Source organism: Orycteropus afer, unplaced genomic scaffold, assembly GCF_000298275.1.
Source record: "Orycteropus afer afer isolate SDZICR_OR568_19922 unplaced genomic scaffold, OryAfe1.0 scaffold00016, whole genome shotgun sequence".
Lineage (NCBI taxonomy): Eukaryota > Metazoa > Chordata > Mammalia > Tubulidentata > Orycteropodidae > Orycteropus > Orycteropus afer.
The window spans coordinates 4,758,706-4,773,681 of record NW_006921603.1 but is presented as its reverse complement, the minus strand read 5'-3'; positions in this window follow the sequence as shown (position 1 = coordinate 4,773,681).

Below are 14,976 nucleotides of genomic sequence, written 5' to 3'. Positions count from 1 at the left end.
ACATGCAGCTAGACTACATTTCCCAAATGCTTTACAGTGAGGTGTGGTCATGTGACTAATTATAGCCAGCAGAAGTTGGGTTGACATGATGTGTGCCACCGCCAGGGCTAGCTTCTTGAGGCACAAGATGGTAGGAAATAGGGTCTTTCAATCACTGCTTGAAGAGTTATCCTATTGGACAAAAACACCCATTTTATTTATTACCAGTGTGAGAAATAATTCTAGTTTGCTAAATCACTGATATTTGAGAGTTGTTTTTTTTTTTGTGAAATTAGAATTACCTAGGGGAATTTTTCATTGGTGTCACACTAAGCAGTTCTGTGATTGGTATCAACAACAGTTAATTAAGGTGGTAGCTGGGTTAAATTCACAGAAGCTGCCAATCTTTAGAGTCAAGAATCAAATTTGATATATATTGTGAAATACCTCTTAAAATGAGTTTAAAAAAAAAAACCCAAACACATTGCCATCAAGTTGGTCCCGACTCATAGCGACCTCTCCTTGTATTTCCAAGGTGGTATTTCTACAGAAGTAGATTGTCCAATCTTCCTTCTGAGGAGTGGCTGATGGGTTTGAACTGCCAGCCTTCTGGCTAGCAGTCAAATGCCTTAGGCAGTATGCCACCAGAGCTCCTTAAAATGAAATGGAAATTTAGTAATTACAGAAACTACAATTAGGGGCAAAGATAATCTCAGGTATGTGATGAGGAAACAGACTATTGTACAAAACATCTCATGTTCAAAACAACATGCAAGTTGCATGCGAATAAACAGTAGAGGCAATCCCTGGGTTCTGAATGAAGTCCATTCCTGACTCTGTCTTTAAGAATTTGAAGGGAAGTTGTAAGAACTGCATATGGTTCTTATTTAGCCTTACTTTAGTGCAAGAAAAGAGCTCTGGTGGTATAGTGGTTAAGTCATTTGGCTGCTAACCAAAAAATCAGTGGTTCAAATCCACCAGCTGCTCTACAGAAGAGAAATGAGACAATCTGCTTCTGTACAGCTTTGGAAACCCAGTGGGGTCACTGTGAGTCAGAATCAACTCGATGGCAATGTGTTTTTTTTTCTTTTTTTGGTGAAAGAAAAGGCTCAAAGCCTTTTTAATGATTTAAAAGCTGCATATGCAGCAAGTGAATGTGTTTGTGATGAAGAACTTGTGTAGGTGATTGTGATGAAAAATTTGTTTTATGTAGAGGTCGTCTCAATTGTTTCAAAGTTAGGCAAATATATATAATATTAAAGGGCAAGTAGGAGTTGTCCATAAATCAGATGTTTGTAACCCTGGGACTGCCTATAATTCGCTGCCACCGAGTCAATTCTACTCATAGTGTCCCCTCTTTGGGTTTCCAAGGTGGTATCTCTACAGAAGTAGATTGCCCAGTCTTTCTTCCATGAAGTGGCTGGTGGGTTTGAACCACCAGCCTTCTGTTTATCAGTCAAATGCCTTGGGCACTACCCACCAGAGCTCCCATAGGACTGCCTATAATATTGCTAATTTAGACAGTGTTGTAAGGTGCAATCGGTTCTGACACATAGTGACTCCATGCACAACAGAAAGAAACAATGCTCAGTCTTGTGCCATCCTCACGATCATTGCTAGCATTGAGGCCATTGTTGCAGCTATTGTGTGAATCCATGTTATGGAAGGTCTTCCTCCTTTTCACTGACCCTGTATTTTACTAAGCATGATATCCTTCTCCAGAGACTGGTTGCTCCAGATAACATGTCCAATATGCAAGAAGAACTCTTGCCATCCTTGTTTCTAAGAAGCATTCTGGCTATACTTTTTCCAAGACAGATTTGTTCATTTTTGACAGTGCATTATGTGTTCAATATTCCTCACCAACAGAATAATGCAAATGCATCAATTCTTCTTTGGTCTTCCTTATTCATTGTCCCGCTTTCACATGCATATGAGGTGACTAAAAACACCATGACTTAGGTCAGATACACCTTAGTCCTCAAAATGACATCTTTACTTTGTAACACTTTAAAATATATATAAATAAATAAGTCTTTTGCAGCAGATTTGCCCAATGCAGTAAGTCATTTGACCTCTTGACTGCTGCTTCCATGGACATTGATTGTGGATCCAAGTACGATTAAATTCCTGACAATTTCAATCTTTTCTACATTTATCATCATGTGGCTTATTGTTCCAGTTGTAAGGATTTTTGTTTTCTTTATGTTGAAGTAAAGCCATACTGAAGGCTGTAGTCTTTGTAAGGACTGGTGAGTACACACACACACATGCATATACAGACCTAACAATAAGGGGATAAGAAAGTCACACTGGCACAGCAATAGAGGGAACCAGGCTTTTTAAAATTTGAAGGCCTATGATGTATAGCTCAAAAGCAGTCAAGGGTTTCACCAGAAAAGCAACCTAAAATCAGACAGGATAGCATTGTTTTTGTTGCATTGACTTTTCCTTGACCTTTGACTCCAAGTAAGGAATCAGTCATATTCAAGGTGACTGTATGTCCTAGTTTGCCCAAGACAGTCCCAGATTTTGCCTACTGTCTAGGACCAATTATTAATAGTGCCCCCTTTCTTTCTCCAGAGTGCCCCAGTTTGAATGATAAATTATATGATTGCCCTTGTTGTGAGCCAGACTTCAGGAGATCCACACAGACTTCTCTACCGACCTCTCATCACCTGATGCTCATGTAGGACTAGTGATACCTCTAATGATACAGTGAAAGTTGTGTCAGTGAAGCAGAAAACAATTTCCTTCTATTTAACTTCATATAAAGTGTTTGATAGTACTTTTGGATGAGCTTGATACACAGTCACCTCCCCCCACCCTCATTCTCATAAGAGAATAGACAGAAAAGAATTTTCTTAAATGCAGGTGACATTTTTTGGCCTTGGTCATCCAATCATCTGTTACGATGGTCTCAAACTCAATTGGCTATAATATAGCATGGGGGCTAAGAGCACAGACATTAAATAGACATGGTTATCATTCTGACTGTGTCATTTACTAGCTCTGAAACCTTATGTAAGTGTGAAATGGGAGCAATAATAGTGACTAATTCATAGGGGTATTTTGACTATTCAAGACGGCACATAATAACCACTCCACAATTGTTTATTATTATTATTATTCCTTGAGTGGTCTTTTTGTCCTTGACATTGGAACTTCTTACGATCACCTACTCTATTCATTTTTGTTCTGGAAAGTATAAAAGGACATGTGGAGAAACTGGAAGTGATCCTGAATCAAGCAACAACAATAGCATAAAAAAATAAAAAAATAATTGGGAAGATGAAAGGAGCCAGGGTGTTTTTAGCTTAGAGAAGTCAAAAGGTGACCATAGCATTCAAGTGTAAGAATTATTATGAGAAAGAGGCTGACAGGCTGTTTCCATTTCTACAAGGGTTAGCACACATAAATATTAAAGCAAAATAACTCATTTTTGACATGAACAGGAATATCTTGTCAGGGACATTGATAATACTGAAACAGCATGCTTTAGAAAGTTTGGATTCATCAACCTAGGTGTATCTAAAAATACCCTGGTTAATTTAGGTGGTGATCTAGTTGTAGCTGTCCTGCTTGAACTTTTAACACTGAGTCCCAGAGAAGAGTTTTCAATCAGGTCAGGGACAAAATTTTTGGTAAATGTGCATATTAGATACCGTAATGTATAAGGCAGGGATGTATACCAGGTTTATGGGATATACATTTATAAAAATCAGTGATCTCAGAAGAATAGTCTTATATTTAAAATCATGATGGTAATGATGCTAATAACAATGGTTAACATTTATTAAGTACTGATTATGTGGAAAAAAGAGCCCTGGTGCCACAGGGGGACAGTTCTACTCTGTCTTGTAGGGTCACTATGAGTTGGAATTGACTTGGTGACAGTGGGGTTTTTTAGTTTGGTTTACTATGTGAAAGGCTCTATTCTAAGTACACACCATGTCTTATCTCTTACTATTTCACTAATTAGCATTTTCACTTAATTACATGAATTGCTCTCATCCAAGCATTCATTGGGCCTTTCATTTAAATCTACTCAGGGGTGAACGCACTATGAAGAACACCCCACCTACTCATGTTCTACCCATTTCCCAAAGCGCAGCTCAAATGATTCCTCCTCTATGAAAGTTACCTGACTATTTCAGTCCCTAGTAATACATTTTTCTCTCAACTCACATCTTTTATTCTCAACATCATTTATATGGGATTTAATCTGATCATTTCTGCTGATTTGTTTAGCTATGCAACTCTTATTTCTTTATTTAACTTTTCATGGGCATATGCCCCATCTTCCAAGACCAGTTTTAAAATCTTCAGAGGAAGAAGCTATAGAAGTCATATGTTAATTTTTTTTGTTGTTGTTGTTTTTTGTTTTTGTTTTTCAGCATCCATTTTCCTATTTTGATGTTGTTGTTATTATGTGCAGTTGAGTCGGACCCGACTCATAGCAACCCCTCCTTGGGTTTCCGAGGTGGTATCTCTATGGAAGTAAATTGCCCCATCTTCCTTCCAAAGAGTGGCTGGTGGGTTTGAACCTCCAGCCTTATGGTTAGCAGTCAAGTACCTCAGGCACTACGCTACCAGAGCTCCCGTTTTGGTGATAGAAGCCTGTTTTTCTTTTGGGAAATTATCTTCCTCCCATTGTGTGCAGTCTTGATGGAATAGTCAACCAAGGCTCTCTGTCTTTCCTTTTCCCAAAGTTAAGTCATTGACTCAAGCTAGGCTAGTTGGAATTTCTCTCTCAGGGCTTTAAAGCTTGAACAGAATGTCACAAAATTGGAGAAAGTTAATTTATTCTAGTGGCAGTGACCTTAGGAAGTTGTCATTCTGTTGCTACCTTGGTCCCCTAGACCTACCAGATCCTGTTCAAGCCTGGTATTCCAGCCTTTCTTTGAACTATCTGAAACTTTGCAATAAGTTAGCTAGACTTTGTTTCTGTAACTGGAAACCAAAGCATGCTAATCGTTACAGAGGCAATCCTCTACCACTTTGTGTGGCCCACCACACAAAATACAGTGCTTGGCACAGAGTAGGTATTCATACATGATATTTTAAAGAACTTAAACGGGAAAATAAAGACTGACAAAAAGAGATAAGATCCATAAAAGCATTTTGTAATTCCATCATCATCAAGTGGATGCCAACTCATAGCAGCCCTACAGGACAGAGTAGAACTGCCCCACTGAGTTGCCAAGGCTGTGAATCTTCACAGAACCAGACTGACACATCTTTCTCTCATGGAGCAGCTGGTGAGTTCACACTGTGGACCATTTGGTTAGTACCAGAACACTTTAACCACTTTGTCACCAGGTATCCTTTGTAAATAGATAAGAGGTGTAAAATTCCAGTGGAGAGCCCAAGGAACGTAGTGACAGAATTGTTCAGTAGAGAATTTACATAATGCCCTTGCCCATCTTAGCTCCTCTTATTCTGTGTATTTAAGGTGTTTGGGAGGGGCAAGCAATTCACTCCATAAAAAATTCCACTGAAATGCCCCAAACATGCTAGTTGTGCTTTCTTGCTTCTGGAATCCCCAGTGCTTCCTGGTGCAGAAGGCCCTCCTTTATGTAATGCTAAAGAGATGGAGCTGAGCCAGGATGAATGACACTCACTAGATCACACTATTTTTACATTTTCAAATGGATTTAGCACAGTCATGCAAATGTGTGCTACTCAGGGCCAGAAAGAAATGAGGACAGAGCTCAAAGAAGTCAGGCAGAGGTCAAACATGAGACCAAAATAGAAAGCAATAAGGCACTTGACTGCTGACCAAAAGGCTGGCAGTTCAAACCCACCTGCCATCCTCAGCAGGAAGGTTGGGCAATCTACTTCCATAGTGATACTGCCTCAAAAACCCCACCTATGAGTGGGGTCTGACTTGACAGCACATAACAACAACAACAACATAGGGTTTCTAAGACTATAAATCTTTATGGAAGCTAACTGTTTCATCCTTCTCCTGTAATGCAGCTGGTGAATTTTAACCACTGACTTTTTGGTTATTAGCTGAATGCTTTAACCACTGCATCACCAGAGCGCCTTTGCTGCCTTTGAGTAGCTTATTATTTAGTGAAATAGGTGCTGTGCCACTTTGTGCTAGCTTTTAATCCTTTACTCATTCAAGGTTTCTTTCAACAGTCTTTACTGACTAATCTCCACATGCCATGTTCGTTCTGTGTGGGATACCACCATGAGCAAGATAAACAAAGGCTCTACCTTCAAAATCAAAGGGGCCCTGGAGATGACCTGGACCTCTTACTTAATTGTATCATGTCAGTTCTTAATCTTCCCCGACCTTTTGCTCCTGTAGTCACATTGCCATTCTGAAAAATCCAATCTGATCAAGTTACACCCCTGCTAAAATCTCTCCAATGGCTTCTCCCCTGGTACAGGATTCAAATTCATTGATGCAAACAAGACCCTGCATCATCTGGCTCTTGCCCATTTTGATTTAGACAAGGGTCTCTAAATGGCAAGTGGGCAGCCCCTCATAATCTAATTCAGCACAGACAGATTGCAGTTGATATAATAACCGGGCTGAAGTGCTATCATCAAACTTATCACAAATATCCCATAAGTATTCAGCAATCATCTCTAAACACCGAGTCCAGGGGATATTCGAAGATGAAGGCTTGAGGCCATGGAGAAATGGATCAAAGGCAGTGCAGAAATTTAGGAATATGATTCACCTTTTATTGCTCCAAAGCAAGCACTTAGCCTCAGTAAAACATACAGATGGATGGATGAAGTCTTAAGAAAGGAGAAAATATGATATCCTGAAAAGATAATAGTGTCAAGAATTTTTTATTGAATTCCTAACCCTTTGAAACACTCTATGGACAGTTACTCAAGATGTTTTTAGATCCTCTTAGGCTGCCAGTAAAGATTGTGGGCAGAATTTGACCCTTTACCTGATAGATGTTCTAAACTGTAAGTAGACTTCAAAGGATATGTGATCTCTCCTGCAATCCACACAATATTAATCAAATTCCTTAAGGGACTTATAATTCAATAGATTAATCAACCAACCAACAGGTTGCTGTTGAATCGATTCTGAGCCATGGTTACTTCATGTGTGTCAGAGTAGAACAGTGCTCCATAGGGATTTTAATGGTTGATTTTTCAGAAGAAGATTGCCAGGCCTTTCTTCTGAGCTTCCCCTGGGTGGACTTGAGTCTCCAATCTTTTGGTTAGCAGCCAAGAGCATTAATTGCTTTCACTACCCAGAGACTCCAATGAAGGTCAAGAATCACAATAAAGAAACAAACTCAATGGGCAGACCCCAGTGTGAAATTAATTATATTTCTCTTTGTAGAGTAAACCAGATTTTCAGGTTAGTATATGAGGCAAGTTGTACTATATGAGTAACAATTACTGAGTGATTACTTAATAATGGAAAACTTTTAGAATGTAAACCTCTGCTTCCTTAGCTGTAACTGAGAATATAAATACTTATTTCACAGGGTTATTGCAAGAATTGAATTAGATAATGTATGTAAAGCATTTAGCACAGTGCTTCAAACCAAAAACCAAACTCACTTCCGTCGAGTGGGATCTGACTCACAGCGACCCCTCCTTGGGTTTTCGAGGCGATATCACTACTGAAGTAGATCACCCAATCTTCCTTCCAAGGAGTGGCTGGTGGGTTTGAAACTCCAGCCTTCTGGTTATCAGTCAAATGCCCTAGAACGTGGTAAAAACTACAGCCATCATCAGGTGGATTCTGACTCATAACGACTTTATAGGACAAAGTAGAACTGCTCCATTGGATTTCTAAGGCTGTAAAGCTTTCCAGAAGTAGACAGCTTCATCTTTCTCCTACAGAGAGGCTGGTTTGAAAGACTGAACTTTTGATTGGCAGCCGAGTGTCTTAACCACTGTGCTACCAGAGGTCCTAAGGAATTTGGTAAACATTCAAGTTGCTGTTGTTATTTCTCTGATTCTCACATGTGAATTTTTATATTGGGAGTCTCCTATGTACCATTTTTATGGTCTTCAAGTTCCTCATGAAGAACATTCTTCTAGGCCCTCAGATCCCTCGTAAAAACATAGATCATTAGCACTAGGAAGAATTTGGGGTCTTGTGGCAAATCTGTGGCAAAACTGGATCTTTACTCCACTGATTTGCCACATGACCTTGACAAATCCATGGGCTTTAGCATACTCTTTCCTTAAAAAGAGATTACCTCAAATTATGAAGTAACTTGCCCAAGTTTCTCCCAGACTCCAAAGCCCATGTTCCCATCACAGACTTCTTTCAACTCTTTAACTTCAATATTAATCCTTAGAAGCAAACTAAACAAAAAGAACAATACATAAGGATGATGCATATAAATTGCTTAATTCGCAGGAACTTGTTTCACAAACTTTTGTTAGGCACTTCTTATTTCCCAGGCTACATCACAAGAAAGTGAAATTAGTGTCACAGTAACAGCCACAAATATAACATTTCATTGGCTTTGCCCATACCCTCACCTGGACAACTCATTCACCTGGATCTTACCTCAGTCTGTAAGCTGGTCCTCTCAGCAGCCAAGGGTCTTCAGCTGTTTCATCTTCTGAACCATCAAGTTTGCTGCTCAGGCCACTGTGTCCTTGACCTTTTTAGATGTTAGAAGTTATCTCAAAGAGGAAAAGTTTATTCACCTTGATTTGTAATAATATGCCAATTAAAAAGCCATATGTCCTTGCACTATGGGTATCATATAGAAGTGTAAGTGAAGGTCACCTCTCTTTCTTTTAATCTTGTTTCAGTCCTTTCCCTAAGCCTCATGTATGAGTTTGGTAGTCTAGACATTTGAATAGCAGACGAATAGTCTGCACATTTGAAGAGTATTCAGTATCATCTTCCTTGCCTACCCTGTGGCATCTAGTCACTCCTCTACATGGAAGAATTCTTACCTAGGAGTCTCCTCAGATCTTCGTGCATTTAGACAGACCCCTAGATGTGCTCAATCCCAAATGTGAAGGAAGTTTAGGTTCTCAAATGATTATTTCTGCCACACTCTCCTATGTGATATGAAGGTGTTTGTGGGTACAAAAGAGAGCATGGCTCCATTTCTACTAGCAAAATGGCCACTGTTTTCACTTGCTGAATCAGGCTTCCAAAGTTTGTTGGGCTTATTGTTGTTGTTACGTGCCGTCGAGTTGGACCTGACTCATAGCGACCCCTCCTTGGGTTTCTGAGGCAGTATCACTACAGAAGTAGATTGCCCAACCTTCCTTCCGAGGAGTGGCTGGTAGGTTTGAACCGCCAGCCTTCTGGTTAGCAGTCACATGCCTTAGGCACTATGCCACCAGAGTGCCTTTTTTGGGCTTATCTACCACATTAAACTCATCTTCTATCTCAATGTCTGCAACAGTGGTTCTGAATATAGCATGGCTGAGAAATCACTCCCCACCAAACCTTTTTTTATGAACTATCATTAATTAGCTTTTGTTGTCATATACAGTGTTCCATTATTTACATGTGCAATTTAAACCTCAAAACAACCTGATTGTGTATGTATGAAATAGAGGCTCAGAATGGTCAAATAATTTCCCTAAGGTCACTCAGGTCTTAGGTAATAGAACTGGGACCAGGGCATAGTATGACGGCAAAGTTCTTTTCCTTACTACTATAGTACATCAGAAGGAGCTCTGGTGGTACAGTGGTTAAGGCATTTGACTACTAACCTAAAGGTTGGCAGCTTGAACCCACCTGCTCACCAGAAGGAAAATGAGGCAGCCTGCTTCTGTCAAGATTACAGTCGTGGAAACCCTATGGAACAGTTCTACTCTGCCCTATAGGGTCACTATGAGTCAGAATCAATGAATTGGGTTTTATTTTTTGGGTATGCTACATTGGCTTCCTTTAACTGCCTCAGTTTAGTACTAATTTCTGAAATGCAAAATAGATAAAAGGACAACATAAGAAGAATGCAAATGCATAATTAGCATGAGTAAAGTGGGCATTATCATTTTTATGTCAAGCCCATTTCTGTGAATGTTCCATTATAAGAGCATTTTAGTTGATAAAAATTCAAAGATGCACATTTGCTAGTTGAAGTAAGAAAATGTCAATAATCCCACTTTATTTTATTAATTTAGATATGGCTCAGGCAAGTACAGCTGGTATGGCTATTCTTAGAGCTGGAAGGAATGAGGGGAAAAATTGTCAACAGACTCAATCCGATTCAGGAGATGATTCCACTACCCAAATCCCTCGTTTTCCCCCATCTCATTCTGCCCCTAACAAATCATCCACTGCAAACTGTGCTAGAGAGATGAATGTGAGAATGGAATTAATCAAAATAAGTCGTGGAACCAGCAGTCTATCACAGGTGGCAGTTTGATTAATGAAAGCCAGAAAGCAGCTAGTACAATTTGGGAAATCAATGAGAGCCGAGCAAAGGCAAAAACAACCAGAAGCTCTAGCTCTTCCTAGGAAAGAACTGTAAAAATCCTTTATATTTGTTAACACCCTTTGACCTGAGGATGTCAAGACATTTCACAAACAATTTCTTTTATTCTTGTCTCTATTATAGAGGAATCAACTCAGAGAAAGTAATGAGACTTTCCCTCTGGGCTAACAGAGGTAACTGGAGCAGAGAAAAGAAAAAAGGAGTCCATCTTGTCACAACTTTCCTTGTAATTGATGCCTCCATGAAGTGTAGCCAAGTCTTTGTGCATCTGTTTTGATTAATCTTATGGTAGCTATCTTTACGGACACCTGCCCAACCCAGAGTGATTCTTTGCTGAGAATTATCCCCCTTCTTTCACAGAAGGGAATCCTGGCTGCCATGTTTGTACTATAGGTCCTCCTCCATCTCCACCCTGTCCATAGTTGATTGGATCACAGGTAGACCCCCTGAATTGATTACAACCAATCATATTCTATTTCTCATGACTTAAAATTGGTATTAAGAGAATGACTTAGTATCTAAATCAAGCACTGTGAGGTGGGTAAAAGCAAAGAAATAAGTTTTCAGAGAGAAAAATAAAGCTGTTGTTTATATCTTAAGTGGGTATCATATCACCGTTGGTTCCTGACATCTTTCCAGCTCCTTGTTCCAGTTCCCTGTGAGGCCCACACATAAAATATGCCTTTAAGTTAAGTGAGACACACATGAATTCTATTATTAAATTCTCATCTTCAGCCTAAATTAGCTAAAGTGGGTTTCTACTACTTGTCACTGAAAGTATGTATCATAATAAATATTTCATTGATGAATCTATCAGATCCTTCTATTGAAATCTCTGTCTTGCAGTCTCTGTTAGTTCTTCTCTACATCTCTCTATATTTCTCCATCTCCATGTATTGTACTTCTTTTTCTGCCTATTCCTTAAATACAGGTATATCCTAATGCTCTGAGCTCAGCCCATCTCACCAGTCTCTCTGATCTTCCTTGAGAATCTCACCTCCCCCATGGTTTCAATTAATACCTACAAGGACCTGAATCCCAAATCAGTATCTTTAGCCCAGACTTCTGGACTTATAGTTGAAAATCACTCTGAATATCCTCACAGATTCCTCAAACATAAAAAAAAAAAAAAAAAATTAAAAATGACTCACTCACTGTCCTTCTCCTCATCTCAAAAGATTTTCTTCTTCTTCTGCTGTGCTTTCTGATAGAAAATGCTATTAGGTACTTAACCAGTCACCCAAGCTGGATATCCTAGGGTTATTTTCAAGTGGTTCTTCTCTCTTACTCCATTGTCATAGTTCATCACCTCACAACTGGAAAATTTACTATACTTTCCTAAGAATTTTCCCATAACATCCCTAACCATTGTCAAGCCATCCTCTCCACTCTGCCATTTATTATCCTGCAACACAAATAAGCTAATGCTATTCCAATGCCCATAAGAATTTGATGTAGTCATATTTCCTATAAAATAAAGGCCAAACTCCTTTTTATAACACACTACTTCTTTTAGAGCTCTGACAGAACAGTGCCTAAGGCATCTGACTGCTACCCTAAAGCCTGGTGGTTCAAACCCACCAGCCACTCTACAGAAGCAAGACTGGGTAATCAACTTCCATAATTTAGTGCCTCAGAAACCCAATGGTGGTCACTATCAGTTGGAATTGACTCAACAGCAGTGGGTTTGGTTTTTGGTTTTATCACTCCTTTTAGAGTTTAGTTTCAAACTATCTTTTAAACATCATTGCCCATTTCATCTTGTAAAGCAATCATAGTAATCTATCAACTATTCCTCAGTCACTTTTCATTTGTTCATCCATTCAATCACCAGCCCGTCCATCCATCCATCCATCCATTTATTCAGTTAGTATGGTATCATAAGTACTATGCCAGACATCAGGATTATAGCCATGACTTGGGCCTATTACCTGTTGTTGTTGATACTAGGTGCTACCAAAATAGTTCCAATTCATAGTCAACCTATGTAAATTAAACAAACACTGGTCCTATGTCATCCTCACAATCATTGCTATGGTTAAGTCCATTGTTGCAGCCACTGTGTAAATCCATCTCATTGATGGTCTTCCTCTTTTTCACTGATGCTCTACTTTACCAAGAATTATGTCCTTCTCCATAGACTGATTCCTCCTGATAACATGTCCAAAATATGTGAGATGAAATCTTTCCTTCCTGCTTCTAAGGATCCTTCTGGCTGTACATTTTCCATGATAGATCTATTCATTCTGCTGGTAGTCCAATATTCTTTGTCAACCGTCTAATTCAAAGGCATCAATTCTTCTTACCCATTGGGTTTCTGAGGCACTAAATTATGGAAGTTGATTACCCAGTCTTGCTTCTGTAGAGTGGCTGGTGGGTTTGAACCACCAGGCTTTAGGGTAGCAGTCAGATGCCTTAGGCACTGTTCTGTCAGAGCTCTAAAAGAAGTAGTGTGTTATAAAAAGGAGTTTGGCCTTTATTTTATAGGAAATATGACTACATCAAATTCTTATGGGCATTGGAATAGCATTAGCTTATTTGTGTTGCAGGATAATAAATGGCAGAGTGGAGAGGATGGCTTGACAATGGTTAGGGATGTTATGGGAAAATTCTTAGGAAAGTATAGTAAATTTTCCAGTTGTGAGGTGATGAACTATGACAATGGAGTAAGAGAGAAGAACCACTTGAAAATAACCCTAGGATATCCAGCTTGGGTGACTGGTTAAGTACCTAATAGCATTTTCTATCAGAAAGCACAGCAGAAGAAGAAGAAAATCTTTTGAGATGAGGAGAAGGACAGTGAGTAAGGTCTTCCTTACTCATTTTCCAGCTTTCCTGTGCTTTTTAATACTTTAAACAGATATTTTGCAGCAGATTTGCCCAATGCAATATGACATTTGATTTCTTGACTGCTTTTCTCATAGGTGTTGATTGTGAATAGAAATAAAATGAAATCCTTGACAATTTCAATATTTTCCCCATTCAGCATGATGTTGCTTATTGGTATAGTTGTGAGGAATTTTGTTTCCTTTGTGTTGAAGTACAATCCAAAATCCTGTAGTCTTTTATCTTCATCAGTAAGTGCTTCAAGTCTTCTTTACTTTCAGCAAGCAAGGTTGTATCATCTGCATGTTGCAATTTGTTAATAAGTCTTCCTCTAATCCTGATGTCTTTGTATAATCCATCTTCTCAGATTATTTGCTCAACATGTAAATTGAATAAGTATGGTGAAAGGATACAACTCTGGCACATACCTTTTTTTATTTTAAACCACATAGTATACCCTTGTTCTGTTTAAATGACTGCCTCTTAGTCTATATACAAGTTATACATGAGCAAAATTAAGTGTTCTGGAATTCCCATTTTTTGAAATGCTATCCATGATTTCTTATGACCCACACAATCTAAAGCCTTTGCATAGTCAACAAAACACAGGTAAACATCTTTCTGGTATTCTCTGCTTTCAACCAAGATCCATCTGACATCAGCAATGATGTCCTTCATTCTGTGTCCTCTTCTGAATCCAGCTTGAATTTCCGGTAGTTCCCTATTGATGGACTGTTGCAATTGCTTTTGAGTTATCTTCAGCAAAACTTTATGTGAGTGTGTTATTGTTTTATAATTTCTTCATTTGGTCAGATCACCTTTCTTTGGAATAGGCACAGATACGGTCTCTTCTAGTTGGTTGGCCAGGTAGCTGTCTTCCAAACTTCTTGGCACAGATGAGTGAATGTCCAGTATTACATTCATTTGTTGAAACATCTCAATTGATATTCTGCCAATTCCTGGAGCCTTGTTTTTGCCAATGCCTTCAGCGTAGCCTGGACTTCTTTTTTCAGTGCTGTCAGTTCTTGATCATATGCTTACTACGTTATTAAGTGCTGTTGAGTCACTTCTGACTCAGAGCAACCTTATGTACAACAGAAAGAAACACTGCCCAGCCTGCCACATCCTCACAATCTTTGCTATGTTTTCATCCATTGTTTCACCCACTGTGCCAGTCCATCTCATTGAGGATCTTCCTCTTTTTCACTGACCCTCTACCTTACCAAGCATGATGTCCTTGCCCAGGGACTGTTCCCTCCTGATAACATGTCCAAAGTATGTGAGATGAAGTCTCACAATCCTTGCTTCTAAGGATCATTCCAAGACAGATTTGTTCATTCTTTTGGCAGTCTGTGTTATATTTAATATTGTTCCCCAAAACCATAATTCAAAGGTATCAATTTTATTATTAATTGTCCAGATTTTAAGTTGTTGCAAAAATTTACCTCCAATGTATAAATCATTGGTCTTTCAAAATCCTATCATGTGATCTACAGTGTCATTTTTATCACCAAGGCCATATTTTCCAACTACTGATCTCTCTTTTTGTTTCCAACTTTCACATTCCAATCACCACTAATTATCGATATATCTCTATTGCATGTTTGATCAACTTCAGACTGCAGAAGTTGACAAAAAGTCTTCAATTTCTTCATCTTTGGCATTAATAGTGAGTAAATTTAATTAGTAGTTTTATTAACTGTCTTTATTGTTGTTGTTTTTGTGGTTGTTGTTAGGTGCCATTGAGTACTCATAA